At 35.2% G+C, this 12,046-nt stretch overlaps 1 long non-coding RNA gene across 3 annotated transcripts in view; it reads left to right on the forward strand.

Annotated features, from left to right (window-relative positions):
- The window catches only part of LOC136336386 (uncharacterized), a 36,483-nt gene extending 24,975 nt beyond the window's left edge, over window positions 1-11,508 (forward strand). The window contains exons 3-4 of one of the 3 annotated variants that reach the window (XR_010731439.1): window positions 5,005-5,171; window positions 11,338-11,508. This is a non-coding gene — a long non-coding RNA (uncharacterized lncRNA). Of the gene's footprint in view, window positions 1-903; window positions 992-5,004; window positions 5,172-11,337 lie in introns of those variants that run through there. The other 2 variants (XR_010731440.1, XR_010731441.1) reach the window with 2 other exon arrangements.
- The last annotated feature ends 538 nt before the right edge of the window (window positions 11,509-12,046 follow it).

Below are 12,046 nucleotides of genomic sequence, written 5' to 3' on the forward strand. Positions count from 1 at the left end.
TAAAAATGTGAATATATCACCAATAATATGAAAACTATGCCTGTTAACTTATAAGTGTTGTCACTGGGAGGTGATGGTCTATATTTGTATACGGATTATAAGATTTCTGATCACTTATCTTCTTAATATTCTATAAATTAAACTTTGAGTTTCTGAAGTACATAATACTATTAAACTCATCACCTATACTGAACTAAATTCAATATATTAAAATGTTTATAAAACTGTATTTTTCTAATGGTTTTACCTAATCATAGACCTAAAAGTTTTAATGTATCAAAAGAGTGACTAAACCATTGGAAAGAACAGTGAGAAATTGTAGAACAAATGAGAATGAAATATTAGAGGGAAGGTCTAGTTGTAGATGATAAGATTGAGATGAAATACAGGTGGGCAAGAGACTCCTGAAGAAAGAGAAAAACACATTAGAAAGGAGAAGAATATACTCATCAAATGGAAGTACAGGATGCAGATAATCAACATAAAAGGGAAAAGCTTAGGAAAGGACTGTTTCATCTGTAAGCACTCAAGGCTCTTGGATCTATTTTCTCGTAACACCAACCTCTCACTTCATCTCATCTGTATATTTTTGCCATTCAGATAAAGCATTTCCTACGTAGATTAGATGTCAATATCTATTAACAAGTATAGAAGCACAATTCGACAGAATTGCTCATACATATCCAAAATGCTTTTTGAAAGATAAATATATGTTAATCCCACGTAAATCTGGTCATTTGACTTATTTGTCTATTTAACTAAGAAGAAAAGTATGTTGTGTTAACAATGAAGTCTATGAATAAGTACATAAAATGTTAATATTTACTAATACCTTCTGAAGACCTATTATTTCATTATTTTGGTTTTTATTTTTTATTTTTTTATTTTATTCATTTTTTTTAGAGAGGAGAGAGAGAGAAAGAGGAGAGAGAGACAGAGAGAGAGAGAAGGGGGAGGAGCTGGAAGCATCAACTCCCATATGTGCCTTGACCAGGCAAGCCCAGGGTTTCGAACCGGCAACCTCAGCATTTCCAGGTTGACGCTTTATCCACTGCACCACCACAGGTCTCATTATTTTATTTTAATCAATTCTTTACTTAAATCTCTTTTTAAAGACTTTGTATTTTAGAGCCTCCTTCTCTTTCTTAATGTCCCCCTCTCTTCCTTCCTCTGTCCTTCCTCTGAGGTGAACATCAAAACTTCTAAACTGTGCTGGGTTATAAGCAAATTCTTTTAGATCTTAGAATATTTAATTTTAATATTGTCCATTCTTCTATTAAGCTTATTTACTGAGATTTTAATTTTTCTATGCTTATATTTTTAATCTCTAAGAATTTTTTCATCACTACCTATATTGTTTTTTCTTTATTTTTAAATTACATTCAATATTATTTTGTATTTGTTTCAGGTGTACAGCATAATGGTTAGATAATTATATTATTTATGAAGTGATCTTTCTGTTAATTCTAGTACCTACCTGGCACCATGTATAGTTATTATAAATTATTGAATATATTCCCTATGCTATACTTTATATCTCTGTGACTGTTCTGTAACTACCAATTTGTACTTCTAATCCCTCACCTTTTACACCCAGTCCCCAACCTCCATGCCATCTAACAACACTCAGTTTGTTATCTTTATTTATGAGTTTGTTTCTGAGTGCTTGTTTTTTTGGGGGGTGAGGTTGACAGAGACAGAGAGAGTCAGAGAGAGGGACAGACAGACAGGAAGGGAGAGAGATGAGAAACATCAATTCTTTGTTGCGGTATCTTGGTTGTTCATTGATTGCTTTCTCATATGTGCTTTGTCTGGGGGCTACAGCAGAGCAAGTGACCCTTTGCTCAAGCCAGAAACCTTGGACTTCAAGCCAGCAACCTTTGGGCTCAAGCCAGTGACTATGGGGTAATTTCTATGATCCCACGCTCAAGCCAGCGACCTCGTGCTCTAGCTGGTGAGCCCATGCTCAAGCCAGATGAGCCTGCGCTCATGCCAGCAACCTCAGGGTTTTAAAACTGGGTCCTCCACATCCCAGTCTGATGTTCTATCCACTGTGCCACTGCCTAGTCAGGCTGGGTGTTTTTTGTTGTTGTTCTTTCATTTTGTTTTCAGATTAGATATAACTGAAATCATATGGTACTTGTCTTTCTCTGTATGACTTATTTTACTTAGCATAATACCATCTAGGTCCATCCATGTTTTCACAAATGGTAAGATTTCATTCTTTTTATGGCTGAGTAAAATCCCTTTTATATATGTATACACTCTTCTTTATCCTCTGATCTATTGATGGGCACTTGGGTTGTTTCTATTGTAAATAAAGCTGCAATAAACGTGTGTGTGTGTGTGTGTGTGTGTGTGTGTGTGTAGTTTCAAATTAGTATTTTGGGTTTCTTCAAATATATATCTAGAAATGGAATTGCTAGGTCATAAGGTATATTTTTTAATTTTTTGAGGACCCTCCAATTGTTTTTCATAGTTGCTGCACCAGTCTGCATTCCCATCAACAGTGCATAAATGTTCTCTTTTTTCACATCCTTGCCAAAACTTGTTTGTTGGTTTATTGATGAAAGTCATTCCAATAGGTGTGAGGTGATATCTCATTGTGGTTTTAATTTGTGTTTCTCTGAAGATTAGTGACATTAAGCATCTTTTTATTTGGATACTGGCCATCTGTTTGTTCTCTTTGGAGAAATATCTATTCAGGTCCTCTGCCTATTTTTTAATTGGCTAGTTTTTTTGTTTTGTTTTTTGGTATTAAGTTGTATGAGTTCTTTATAGATTTTGGATATTACCCCTTATGAAATGCATCATTGGCAAATATCTTCTCCCATTGAGCAGGATGTCTTTTCATTTTGTTGATGGTTTTTTTGTTGTGCAAAAACTTTTTGTTTGAATTAGTTCAATTTTTTTTTCTTTTGTTTTCCTTGCCCAAAATGATGTATCAGAAAAAAAATATTACCAAGCATTAAAAATATTACTAAAATATTAATAACATTATATTACATATAAAAATATGTCAGAGAGTTTATTGCCTGTTTTTTTCTAGGATTTTATGGTTTTGAGTCTTACATGTAAGTCTTTAATTCATTTTGAGTTTTTTCTTGTTTATTGTCTAAGAAGGTGGTCTGGTTTCATTTTCTTTTGCATGTATCTGTCTGATTTTCCCAACATCATTTATCCCATTGTATGTTCTTGCCTCCTTCGTCATATATTGACCATATCGGTGTGGGTTTATTTTAAGGCTCTGTACTGACTATGTGTCTATTTTAATGCCAGTACCATACTGTTTTGATTTATTGTAGCCTTGTAGTATAGTTTGATCACTGGTAGTGTGATTCTGAGAAGTTTGTTCTTCTTTCTCAAGATTGCTGTGGCTATTCTGTGTCTTATATGGTCTCATATAAAATTTTGGATTATTTGTTCTAGTTCTGTGAAATATGTTGTTGATATTTTGAAAGGAATTTCATTGACTTTATCAGTTGCTTTGGGTAGTACGGACATTTTAACAATGTTAATTCTTCCTATCCATGAGCACAATATATGCTTCCATTTGTTTGCATCTTTTTCAGTTTCTTTCTTCAATATCTTATGATTTTCCAAGAGCAAGTCTTTTACCTCCTTGGTTAAATTTAGTCTGAAGTATTTTATTGTTCTGATGCAATTGTAAATGGGATTGATTTTTAATTTTTCTTTTTTTGAAGATTTTATTTATTGAATTTAGGGAGAGAATATATATAGAGAAAGGCAGAGGGAGGAGCAGGAAGCATCAACATGTAATAGTTGCTTCTCATATGTGCCTTGACCGGAGCAAGCCCAGAATTTCGAACCAGTGACCTTAGCATTCCAGGTCAATGCTTTATCTACTGTGCCACCAAAGGTCAGGGTAATTTTTCTTTTTGATAATTCATTGTTGGTATATACAGTGTGTCCATAAAGTCATGGTGCACTTTTGACTGGTCACAGGAAAGCAACAAAAGACGATAGAAATGTGAAATCTGTACCAAATAAAAGGAAAACTCTCCCAGTTTCATACCTATTCAGTGCAGGTAGATATGGGCTCACACACAGATGTTTTAGGGCTCCTTAGGTAGCTATCCCGTATAGCCTCTACAGACTCATCACTGACTGATGGCCTACCAGAACGGGGCTTCTCCACCAAACTGCTGGTTTCCTTCAACTGCTTATCCCACCGAGTAATGTTATTCCTATTTGGTGGTGCTTCGTTATAAAAGCGCTGATATTCATGTTGCACTTTGGTCATGGATTCGAATTTAGCGAGCCACAGAACACACTGAACTTTCCTCTGTACCGTCCACATCTCGACTGGCATGGCCATGGACTGCTCCACTGTATACACGGTGTTACGTCATCATCTGTGCATGCGCACATGCTGCCAATCATCCTGCAGAAACTGGGAGAGTTTTCCTTTAGTTTGGTGCAGATTTCACATTTCTAGCATCTTTTGTTGCTTTCCTTTGACCGGTCAAAATTGTACCATGACTTTATGAACACACTGTAGATATTGATTTCTGAATATTAATTTTGTATCCAGCTACATTACTGAATTCATTTATCAGTTCTAGTAGTTTTGGGGGGAAGTCTTTAGGGTTCTCTATATATTGTTATATATAAATACATATTTCTCTTTTATCACACAAGAAAATTAATTATAACTATTTTGGGGTCTTTTCTATTTGTTTTATTAACTCTGTTTCTTCAAGTGTTCAGGATTTTGCTGTTGTTGTTGAGGTTGGTGCTGCTCTTTCACAGTATTCCTCAAATAGTGACTCTTAGTTTTATGCTTATCTTTGTATCTGTGACTCTGTATATACATGTCTGTGTTTTTGGCTTCTATTTACCATAACTCCAGAGATTGTGGGGAAGGGCAGGATATGTGGCTGGGAGGAAGTATTCTAATAGGTGTTTTCTGCATGAGAGTTCCCCTATCCCTCTCACAATTTAACAGCTATGTGGAGCACTGCTGTGTCATTTCATCCCCAGAGTACATGTGGATGTCAAAAGAGCTGCTGACAGTGCTCTGTGCACTAAGAAAAAAGGAAGGAGTTGACCTGTCCAGATGCTCTGCACAGGATTCTCTAATTAATAACTGTAGCCTCCATCTGCACCATTGCATCTGTTGAATGGGCTTGCAGGTTCCTGGAAATACAGTTAAGTTTCACAAACTTACTTATAATAGAATTTATATATAGCATAAAGTAAAGCATTTATATCAATGTTGTTATGATTTGATCTCTACTAAGAGATTTATAAAAGATTTCTTGAAACCCCTTTAAAAATGCTGTTCTGCCTTGGCCAGGTAACTCATTTGGTAAGAGTGTTGTCCCGATATGCCAAGGTTGCAGGTCTGAGCCTCGGTTAGGCACATATAAGAATCAACCAATGAGTGCATAAATAAGTGGAACAACAAATTGATGTTTCTCTCTCTCTCTCTCTCTTCCTTTCTCTCTCTAAAGTTAAATTTAAAATGTTTAAATGCTTTCTCTTTGTGATCTGCATAAATCATTTTAAGAGACTTGTAAAGAAATATGAACTTCTTGATTTGCCTCTTTAAAATGACACCAATCATCAATGACTTTCTTGGTGATATTAATTTATCTCATAGAAAGAAGGTGAAATCATAGCAGCTTTGAATAAAGCAAAGAGATAAGCAAAAGCAAAATGGTTAATGCAAACTCTGACCTATGTAAAAAAAATTTTTTTTTTTGCAAGGAGGTGGGAGACAGACAAGGACATACAGACAGGAAGGGAGAGAGATGAGAAGCATCAACTAATAGTTGCAGCACCTTAGTTGTTCATTGATTGCTTTCTCATACATGCCTAGACCAGGGGGCTCCAGGCGAGCCAGTGACCCCTTGCTCAGCCGGTGACCCTGGGTGGGCTCAAACCAGTGACCTTGGGCTTCAAGCCAGTGTCTTTTGGGCTCAAGCCAGCAGCCATGGGCTCATATGTATGATCCCATGCTCAAGCCAGCGACCCAGCACTCAAGCTGGTAAATCTGTGCTCAAGCCAGCGACCTCAGGGTTTTTAATCTGGGTCCTCTGCATCCCAGTCCAATGCACTATTCTCTGTGCCACCACCTGGTCAGGCTTAATGAATTTTTAGTGGGAAATTATTACTGTCATCAACAAAAGAAAGCACCTCTTTTAACAGAGTAAATCTTAAATATCTGTATTGTTTGGAGAGATGAAACGAGAGAGAACAAAAAAGCATGATTCAATTTAATTTGATGTTTTTAAAGAAACCCAAGTTATTCGAATACCTTTTTAAAAATTTTAGAAAGAAAATTGTTTTACTATTATGCAAATGTTTAATGCTTGTTATAGCAAGAATATCGTATTTAGGTAGGGTTGGAAGACAGCCTGTGTATACATGACACACCCTGATTTTAATTATGCTGTCCTATGTTCTGTTTTTACTTTATCAAGACACCTTAAATGCCCTGTATTCAGCTTTCTTTAAGAAATTACAAAAACTCATTAGTTAGAGCTGTTTTCTGTCACAGTGAATGGTGCTTAAGTTATTTAAATGGCACATCCAGCTGAAAACCATACCCCCACAAACAGACATCTGGACAATCTCTAATTGTCTCTCTTGCAGATTTGCTGAGAGGAGACAAAAAAGGGGAACTGAAAATTAAAAGTATTTCTTTTTCATACTCAAGAAAGGAAAAGACTATTGTTTGGATAAATTCTCAAGTTGTGAACAAGTACATTTTGTTAATCCAAGATAAATTTGTAAATATGTATGCTCGGAAAATCAGCCAAACAGCTACAGCCTCACTCCTGTGGCTCTTTTTCTGGAAACCAGCCAGTCAACAGCCTCACTCTAAGCTTCTAGAAGTGACTGAAGGGGAGCCCCGAGCTTCTGAAAGCCAATCAGTGATAATCCTCTAGTCTTGAGAGTCAGCAATCTGTGACAGCCCGTGCTTCTAGACAACGGCCAGTCGACAAGTACCCCAATCTAGTAGTCATGCTCTTGGAGGTCATGGTGGTAGCAAAGACAATGATACAGTAACAATTTTTCTGATTAAGAGAGATGCAGACAAAGATTAAAATCATTAGAGCAGAAGTTGTAATGGCCTTCCACGGTATGTATCATCATCAATTTTTCAGCTCAAATAACTGTTTAAATGTACTGCTACCAGAAGTATTTTCTGATTTCTAAACTGCAAGCAAACATTCAAGTACCTGGATGAATCTACAGCAATAATAGAAAGTGTAATAGTTGCATTCCCTATTACAGGTTATCTAAGATCTAAATGCCCTCCCACAACTGTTTTTCAGCACAAATACAGATGCAGATATTTCGAATCAGAAAAAATATTTCCCTTTTGCTTTGTAATATTTGTGTGTGTGTAAAAGGCTTGCTAACAAGGCCATTGTGAGTAAAATACCTTTGAGATGAGATTTTAACATACTTTATTTAACACAGTGGTCCCCAACCTTTTTTGGGCCACAGGCCAGTTTAATGTCAGAAAATATTTTCACGGACCAGCCTTTAGGGTGGGACGGATAAATGTATCACATGACCCAGAAAAGCGTCAAGAGTGAGTCTTAGATGGATGTAACAGAGGGAATCTGGTCATTTTTTAAAAATAAAGCATCGTTCAAACTTAAATATAAATAAAACAGAAATAATGTAAGTTATTTATTCTTTCTCTGCGGACCGGTACCAAATGGGCCACGGACTGGTACCAGTCTGCGGCCCGGGGGTTGGGGACCACTGCCTTAGCAAATTTTAGAAAACACTGTTTTTCACCTAGGAGTTAATGAGGTAAATTGTGTTGCTTTTGACTTTGACCATGCAGATGTTTATGTATAGGTACAAAAAAAGTCTGTTCAAAGTTGGAGCAAAGCGTGAATGCTTCCATATAGTGTTTGCCGTCCTGCCCATATTCACTATGTGCCACCCAAATAGCATCTGGCTTTCTTTTGTTGTTGACACTGGCATGAGATTGTTATAAATTGTTCTCTTACTTCAGTACTTATACTCAGTAACAGTTATACTGTTTGTACTGAGCTATTAAATTTTTTTGTGATTTTGTTGGCATTATTCAATTCTCTTAAAAACCTGCTGGCTCTCTTTAACAATTACATTTAAAGAAATTCTCAGTTTATCACTTAAAGTTTAAAATCGTGCTTTAATTATGAAGAAAAGGACCCAAAATTCTGGTTGAGTTTTAATATTTTATTAAGTGAAGGCTACTTATTTCTTGTTCATAGTTTTCAATCACCTAAGCAAAGGATTATACAAACTGTAAGAAGAACAAATAATGATTTTGAAATACCTCATTGTTTATAAGAACCCGTTGAATTCATTAAAGAAAAATTGATGAAGAATTTATCCCTTTTATTATGAGGTTGTTCTTTAAGAGGGGCAATCATACTTTTGAATAAGAAAACATATTCCAATTTGAAGTAGATAACTATTATGAGACTTGTTATAACTATGTTTTGAAGCCAATATTATCCTTTGAAGAATTTGATTCTCTTATTGGATATTATTAAATATTCTTCCAGCTTGGGAAAAGTAGAATTATGTGTATTGATGAAGAAGAAGAAAATATAGACAATAATTCTCTTTTATGTTATTGGACAATATTTTTTAAAGTTATTGATCAAATTAAAAATAGAACTTCCATATGACCCAGCGATCTTACTTCTGAGTATTTATCTGAAGAAATACAAAACACTAATTTGAAAACATATATGCATCTTTATGTTTACAGCAGCATTATTACAATAGTCAAGATATGGAAACAACCTAAGTGTCCAGTGATAGATGAGTAGATAAAAAAGAGGGGGTACATATATACAATGTAATATTACTAAGCCATAAAGAGAAATGAAATCCTACCATTTGTGACAACATAGTTGGACCTAGAGGTTATTATGTTAAGTGAAATAAGTCAGACACAGAAAGACAAATACCATATGATTTGACTTACATGTGAAACCTAAAACAAAGTAAATAAACAAAACAGAAACAAATTCATAGATACAGAGAACAAAATGAAGGTTTTCAAGTGGGAGGGGGGATGGTTAAGATGTACAAATTAGTAGTTACAAAATAGTCATGGGAATATAAAGTACAGCATAAGGAATACAGTCAGTAATATTGTAATAGCTGTGTATGGTGTCAGTGAGTATGAGATCTGTCAAGCGGATCACTTTTTAAGTTATATAAATGTTTAATCACTATGCTGTACACCTGAAACTAATAGAATATTGAATTTCAACTGTAATTAAAATTTTTTATTTTAAATGATATTGATGAAGATATTAAACATTATCTTCAAGAACAGAAAAGCAAATTGGGCCATGAAAGATGGTGTGTGCTTTAACAAATGAAATTTGAAGAGCAATTATCAGAATTTAAGATTAATGCCAGTATATGTTTTGTATACTGGTTTTTAATGCTCATATTGAGCATATTTTCTCATTGATAAATGTTAAATGGACAAAAGAATAAAATAAGTTGAATGTGACCATTCATACAATGTAAATAAAATATAGACTGTAACCACAAGGAATTTTATAAACAAATTCTGCAAAACAAAACTGTTAAGGAAACCTAAGTCATCAGGGAAATAAAATTTTAAAAAGGAGTATGTAAATCAGATGATTATAATATATTTCAGATAAATAACAAATACTTTTTATAGTAAAGTATGTCCATTGCAGTATTGTTTGTTTATCTCAATGTGTATATGCATAAGCAATTAGAAATAAATCAAATCTGCCCTAGCCACGTAGATCAGTGGGTAGCATCATCCCGAAGCACAGAGATTGCTAGCTGGATCCTTAGTCAGGGCACATACAGGAGCAATCAATGTTTCTGTCTCTCTCTCTCACTCTCTTCCTTCCTCTCTTTCTAAAATCAATGAATAAAAAATTGTTTTTAATTTAACTAGGCACTCTGTGTTTTTATTTGCTAAATCTGCAAACCTATATTTAGGTCAAATTTAAGTTTTAATAGAGTTTGATTTTTATATGTTATATTTATAGTTTATAATAAATTGTGGTATTTTGTATATCAATGTGTATCTTATAATTTTGCCCATTTTATAAGACCGGGGAGCATTGCTTACCTTTTTTATTGGTTACCACAGCTTGGGGTTATTTTAATCCTTTTTTCTTTGAGATCTCATTTGAGATCTCATATTTTTTTTTAAGTGAGAGGAGGGGAGATAAGAGACAGACTCCTGCATGTGCCCAGACCAGGACCCATCCAGCACCCCCCATCTTGGGCTGATGCTCGAATCAATTGAGCTATCCTCAGTGCCTGGGATGACACTCAAAACAATTGAGCCACTGACTGTGAGAGGAAAAGAGAGAGAGAGGGGAGGGAGAGGAGAAGAGAAGCAGATGGTCGCTTCTCATGTGTGCCCTGACGAGGGATCAAACCTGAGATGTCTACCAACTGATCTATGTGGCTGGGCCGACACTCTATGGGCCGAAATATTATTCTTTGTTTTCATAATTGCGTATTTTTATTACAGATTTATTCACATAGAGAAAATTCACGTATCATATACTCTGCCCATGTAAAGTGTACACTTGATTTTTACAGTATTCAGAAATATGTGCAACCACGACCACACTCAATTTTAAAACTTTTTCACCACCTCAAAAACAAAACAAAACCCATAGCCTTGAGCTACTTGTTTTTCTCTCATTCTCCCTCTTCTCTCCCCCACCCCCACAACCACCCAGACCTAAGCATCACTTATTTACTTTCTGTCTCTTTAGATTTGCCAATCCTGGACATTTCACATAAATGAAATTATATAATATCTGGTCTTTGGTAATTGGACTCTTTCACAGAGCATAATATATTTGAGGTCATTTATGTTGTAGCAACTATAGCCTTTCATTCCTTTTTATGGTCAAATAATGTTCCATTGTACAGAAATACCATATTTTGTTTATCCATTCATCAGTTGATGGATATGTGGATTGTTTCCATCTCGGTTGTTACTTAAGAGTGAAATTGCTAGGTCAAATGGAAACTCTAAATTTAATTGTTTGAAAAAGTACCAGACTGCTTTCCAAAGCACCCATTCCATTTTGCATTCCTACCAGCAGAGTATAAGGATTCTAATTTATCCATATCCTCATCAGCACTTACAATCTGATGTTTTGATTCGAACCATCCTGGTGGACGTGAAATGGTATCCCATGTGGTTCTGATTTGCATTCGCTGATGACTAATAATGTCCAGCATCTTTTCATGTTTATTGGTCATTTATATATCTTCATTGGAGAAATGTTTATTCAGATACTTACTCTTTTTTTTCTTTTTTAATTGTAGCCTGACCTGTGGTAGTGCAGTGGGAAATGCGCCAACCTGGAATGCTGGGGTCGCTGGTTTGAAATCCTAGGCTTGCCCAGTCAAGGCACATACAAGAAGGAACTACAAGTTGATGTTTCTCTCTCCTCCACTCTCTTACCCCATGCCTTTCTCTCTCTTTCTTCTCTCTAAAATCAGTAAATAAAATATTTTTAAAGACATTGTGGTATTTGTCTTTTTTATTATTGAGTGGTAAGAGTGCTTTATGCAGGGGTGGGCAAAGGTAGATACAAATAAATAATAAAATAATTAACAAATAGTAAAACAAGAATAAACTGTTTTGTGTACTCCCAACTTTAAACCTACTTTTGCCCAACCCTATATGTCCCAGATTTAAGTCCTTTAAATACATGCTTTGCAAATATACTGCTTACAAAAGTTAGGGGATATTTCAAAATGAATATTAAGTGATTAAAAAAAGAAGGATTTTATTTATTTATTTATTTACAGACACAGAGAGAGTCAGAGAGAGGGATAGACAGGGACAGACAGGAACGAAGAGAGATGAAAAGCATCAATCATCAGTTTTTTGTTGCAACACCTTAGTTGTTCATTTATTGCTTTCTTCTTTTTTTTTTTTTTTTTTTTTTTTTTTGTATTTTTCTGAAGCTGGAAATGGGGAGAGACAGTCAGACAGACTCCCGCATGCGCCCGACCGGGATCCACCCGG

Source organism: Saccopteryx bilineata, chromosome 4 (genome assembly GCF_036850765.1).
Source record: "Saccopteryx bilineata isolate mSacBil1 chromosome 4, mSacBil1_pri_phased_curated, whole genome shotgun sequence".
NCBI classification, from domain to species: Eukaryota; Metazoa; Chordata; class Mammalia; order Chiroptera; family Emballonuridae; genus Saccopteryx; species Saccopteryx bilineata.